We start from the raw sequence: 5,632 nt of genomic DNA on the forward strand, positions 1-5,632 counted from the left end.
TGCACCCACTGGGCCAACTGTACCGCCTTACCATTTCAGCGCCCAAGGTCCCCCGCGGAGGGGGTCCGAGCACGCCATGATGCACAGTGCGCCAAACGCGTGTGTTCAAGCCTGCGACACACTCCCGGGCGTGCTGCTCGCCCAGGCGTGCCGCTGGTACGCGGGCGTCCTGTAGTTATGGAATAGTGTGTAACAAGAATTGGTAGGCACTCAAGAATGTGTGCATCGGTCGGGTTTAAACGTCCGATGCGCCATATGCGTTCAACGTGTCGGTGTTCATGTGTCCTGCAGTTCACATTCTGACGCGCATTTAGCTGCGGTCTTCATCGATCCATGAGCCGAGTGATCCCCTGCCTAGGGTTTTGGTATATTCAACTGTCTCCTATGTTTTCGTTATGCGCTAGGTGCATCTCTCACAACTTAAGTCCCCGGACAGCGTAACCGTGCACCTCTCGGTTCCTTCGAAGCCGTCCAGGGTGGACAAGGATGACCATTGGTCTTCCTTCCCATTGATCGACGCGCGATGTGGGCGGCATCGGCGCGATCTTGCACAACTTTCGTTCTCTTGATTAGGTTCTCTCTTGCTCGAGGCCAGTGTTTAAATATGTTCTAGTGGGTCTTTACCTTCGCCCTTGTGTCACACACTTTACGCGTTCGATGGCTGCCATTGGGAGTGTGCGCACAGGTACGAAGGCCACTGGCCTACGGTCGCGCACGCTCAATATCGTAGTATAGACACACCTCTCTCGCGGGTCTAATTGGCGTGCGCGGCCCCCAAAAGGTAACATAGCAGTTTGTTCTGCTGATACCGTGTTTCTCTATCTCTCTAAACAACTCACACAACAACATATATGTATTGATCGGTAATGATCCTTCCGCAGGTTCACCTACGGAAACCTTGTTACGACTTTTACTTCCTCTAAATCATCAAGTTCGGTCAACTTCGGCCATGCCAGCTGCAGCTCACGAAGGAACCGCGGAAGGTGTGCCTCCAGAGACCTCACTAAATAATCCATCGGTAGTAGCGACGGGCGGTGTGTACAAAGGGCAGGGACGTAATCAGCGCTAGCTAATGACTAGCACTTACTAGAAATTCCAGGTTCATGGGGACCGTTGCAGTCCCCAATCCCAACTAAATGAGCATTTGGGTGATTTCCCGTTCCTCTCGGAATGGGGGCGCCAATTGGCGAGAACACGCTGCTGCTCACATTGTAGCACGCGTGCAGCCCAGAACATCTAAGGGCATCACGGACCTGTTATCGCTCATTCTCACCTTGCTAAACACAAGTTGTCCCGCTAAGCAGGGCAAACGTGGCCGACGACCGCCCGTGAAGGGGCCGCCGGCCTTGACGTCAGGTGCGCCCGGAGGTGCACTGCTGACAGCGTTCTAGTTAGCTTGTTTGAGTCGCGTTCGTTATCGGAATTAACCAGACAAATCATTCCACGAACTAAGAACGGCCATGCACCACTACCCTTAAATTTGAGAAAGAGCTCTCAATCTGTCTTACCTCGATAAGTTCGGACCTGGTAAATTTTCCCGTGTTGAGTCAAATTAAGCCGCAAGCTCCACTTCGTTTTTTTTTTGTTAACACTCAAGGGATTTATTTGTACAAAAGCTTAAAATTAAACTTATATCTATCCCTTGTCTCCCCCTCCTGGACCCGTTCCCTAGCGGGGCTTGGGACCAGGAGTATTAAGCGCACGTGGCATCGCCTTTATTAATTCCATTAATCGTATGGGTCTCCCATCGCATTCGATAATGCCGTTCCTCTATTTACTTTCCACCCCCGAAATTCCCCTCGCTTATCGGCCGGAAGTAGTAGATTCCGTGATAGATGCCAGGGAGTCTGCAGATAGCACCTCACGCACCCCCTGGTTGGACGGCTCCCTTCGTGATGTTCGGCGTAGCCGCTCCATCTCTCGTCTTCTCACACGCCGCCGGATGATGTCCGCCTCCGAAGGGGCTGTCCGACTCCGCCGGCTTCTACCTCGTGGGACTGGTGGTAGAGTCCCTTCCCTCGCTCGTTGACGATAGACCCGCTGTAGGTAGAGTCTTCGCTCATGTCGCGCTCTCAAGGTACTCGGAGAAGGAGGCAGTCCGCGTCCTCGTGTGGGGATGGGTGGTGGCGCTTCTCCTGCTTCCTCCGCCTGCACCGCCGCCATCAGAATGATCCTCTCACGATCACGTTCAGCTGCTGCCAGTGCGGATGCAAGGCGCACTTCCGCCCGTTCTTCAGCCCTTCGACGACCTCTTCTGTTTCGGCTGGCTCGACCTCGGTTGACTCGGAAGAGGTCCGCCACCCCGTCGACAGACACCTGCTCGCCATCCTGTGCACCAGCGTCATCTGCTGATGTTATCGCCGGTTGCGATTCGAGATGTGCACGAAGGTTGAGCTGCAGCTCATCCTCGCGCCAGAGCTGCTGTAACACCTTCGTGATTCTGCGAGCAGCTTCCTGGATGTTGTTCCACCGCTCGGGGCTCTCCAGCAACTTCATGCCCATGTTGTCCTCGTTGACCGGGTCGCTGGTGCCGTACCCCAGCAGCTCCACTCGGATGTCCTGGAACACCTCGCACCGGAACAGCACGTGGGCCACCGACTCGACAGACCCCGGGCACCGTGGGCACTCCGCTGATGGGGCAAAACCGCAGACATGGAGGTATTCCCGGAAGAAACCGTGCCCGGTTAACACCTGCGAGAGGTGGAAATCCACCTCTCCATGCCGCCTTCCCATCCACTGGTGCAGGTCCGGGATCACTCGGTGGGCCCAAACCACGTACCGACTGGCCGTTGATGCTGCGGCCGCCTCGTCCCATGCTCTCTGCCACTCCTGCAGAGTCCTCTGCCGCTCCTCCAGCCGGATGTCCTTGCGGCTGGCACCCGGAGCAGCTAGGAGCCTCCGATGGCACCTTGCGTCCTCTCGCACCAGCAGCCTGAACGGCACAAGGCCTGCTAGCACAACTCCGGTCTCGTATGCCACCGACACGAACGAGCTGGTGACGCCACGTGCCAGGGGCTTCTGCACCTGGGCCAGCTTCCGTCGGCACCACTGCAGATCCGTCGCCTCAGACCACACGGGGGCAGCATACCGGACGATCGACTCCGCCACCGCCGCCAACAACCGACGCTTGGCCACCTGGGGTCCACTGTGGTTTCTCATGACTGAGGTGACCACGCCTACCACGCGGAGGGCTTTGGCCGTCGACAGCTCCACGTGTGGCTTCCACGAAAGGTGGTCGTGGATCTGGACCCCCAGGTACCGGATCGACTGCTTACTGTGGATGATGGTGTCTCCGACGCGGAACGGCACCCTCAGTTCACCTCTCCGCAGGCTGGAGATCATCACGCCCTCGGTCTTCTCCGGAGCGAGCTGCAGGTGATGGTCCTCCATCCAGGCCGCGATCGCGTCCACCGCCTGTTCAGCTACAGATGCCGCCTCCTCTGGTGTGCACCCCTGTGCCAGGACCGCAATATCGTCCGCAAAGCCGATGACGCTGGCCCCTTCGGGGAGCTCGACCCGTAACACGCCGTCATACATAATGTTCCACAGTGTCGGGCCCAGGATGGACCCCTGTGGAACACCTGCAGTCACTCGACGTGTAACGGGCCCGTCTGCGGTGTCATAGACGAGCTCCCTGTCGGTGAAATAGTCCTTCAGGATGTTGCGGATCTGCCTCGGCACGCCCTTGTCCTCGAGCGCAGCAGCGATGCACTGCCAGCTGGCAGTGTTAAATGCGTTGCGCACGTCCAGCGCAACAACCAGGAGGCAGCGCTTGTCCCGGTTGTTAGTCCGTCCGAATGACATCGCGCGACGGCCCGCATTTACCACCAGTTGGATCGCCTGTACAGTCGAACGGCCCTTCCGGAACCCGAACTGGTTTTCCGCCAACCTTGGCGAATCCAAGTCCTCCACGACGTCGTTGATCCGCGTCAGCAGCATCCGCTCATATACCTTTCCTGGGTTGTTCAGCAGCAGGATCGGGCGCGCAGAAGAAGCGAGTCCCGGTGGCTTGCCCGGCTTGGGGACAAGGGCCAGCTTCTGTCTCTTCCATTCATCCGGGAACCGCTCGCTGTCCAAGCATTCCTGGAACATGTCACGAAAGACCTCCGGATGCTTTCGAATGGCGGCAGTCAGAGCGGCATTCGGCACACCGTCCAGACCTGGGGCCTTCCGCGGGTTCAGTGAGCTCGCGATGTCCAGCAGCTCCTGCGTTGAGACGGCCCGAACTGGTTCCTCTTCCCCTCTCTCCAGGACTTGGCTTGACGACGAAGGCCAGTCAACTGGAGGATGCTGGGGGAACAGAGTGGAGACGACGCCCTCCAGAACCGATGGGTCGCGCTCCCTCGCTGTCCAGCTTCCACGGAGGCGGCTAAGCACGTTACGGAACCACTGTCCCGTCTCGTCGTCCGCGAGCCCCTGCAGCATCTCGTCGAAGTGCACTCTCTTGCTGGTGGTGATAGCTGTCTCCAGGGCGGTCCGCACCTGGAGGAGATCGCTGGCTGCGGCGAGCTGCTCTTCCTCGTTGGTTGCGGCTTCGAAGCGATCCTTAGCGAGGCGGCAGTCCTCACACAAGGCCTCGATCGCTGGCGTCCACCAATAAGCAGGTCGTCCCGAATGGCCTTGCGAAGGGAACACTCGCGCCATGGTTCCATCGCAGGCTTCCGTCAGGACCCTCTCCAAGCTTCCCGCACTTGTAACCCGCTCTGCGAACGATGCTACGTCGAGCGCCACGTCGAAAAGCCGGGCGTCAAACTGACGGGTACGCCATCTCGTGCCGCTTTCTCGCGTAGAAGGACTCTCCTGTCGACGACGATCTGCCGCTGGCCGCTGAAGAAACTCCCCCACAGCAAACCGAATGTACACGTGGTCGCTGTACGAGTACCGGCTCATTATCCTCCATCGATGCTCCGGAAAGGTGTTAGCTCCGGCGATGCTGCGACTGGCGAAGGCAACATCCACCACGCTCGGACGAGCCACTCCGTTGCCCAAGAAGGTTGGGGCGGTGCCGGTGTTTAACACCTCCAGCCCCAAGCTGTCGACGAGCTGGACCACAATCTCGCCCTTTGCGTTGGTGCGGCCGCTACCCCAAGCGCTATGCCACGCGTTAAGGTCCCCTGCCATGACGACGTGCGAGTGACCTCTCGCTACCACTTCGATGCGCTGCATGATCTCCTCGAACTCTGGAACACCCGCTGAAGGCGACACATAGCAGCAAATGAACAGGACGCCGTTGATCCGGGCAGCCGCGATCCCAGACTGCGTCACGGAGACCACCTGCTGAACCGGATAAGACTCGCTGCTGGCTATGATGGCCACCTTCCCGTCCCTGTCCGCCACCCAGTTCCCGTTGTTCCTGGGAACACTATGCAGCTCCACCATTAAGCAGACGTCCGCCCGCTCCGTCCTCATCGTGTTGAGCGCAAGATCTTGTGCGCTCCTGCTGCGGTTCACGTTAATCTGGAGCACATCCATCTAGTTAGAGGGCTGTGCACCACAGGCTGCAGCACCGATGCGATGGGCACCGCCGCACAGCATACACTTGATGTCATTGGTGCAACCCGACGCCTTGTGGTTGTGGTCACCGCATCGTATACAACACTTAGACCGGTCGTCCCCAGTACATCTTGCGGCG

At 58.5% G+C, this 5,632-nt stretch overlaps 1 non-coding gene across 1 annotated transcript; it reads right to left on the minus strand.

Moving 5' to 3' along the window:
* Nucleotides 1–204: 204 nt before the first annotated feature.
* Nucleotides 205–362, minus strand: LOC128307905 (5.8S ribosomal RNA). Its single transcript, XR_008287918.1, has one exon. It is a non-coding gene; the product is annotated as a 5.8S ribosomal RNA (ribosomal RNA).
* Nucleotides 363–5,632: the final 5,270 nt, after the last annotated feature.

The sequence above is a fragment of the Anopheles moucheti genome (genome assembly GCF_943734755.1).
Source record: "Anopheles moucheti chromosome X unlocalized genomic scaffold, idAnoMoucSN_F20_07 X_unloc_2, whole genome shotgun sequence".
In the NCBI taxonomy this organism is placed as follows: Eukaryota; Metazoa; Arthropoda; class Insecta; order Diptera; family Culicidae; genus Anopheles; species Anopheles moucheti.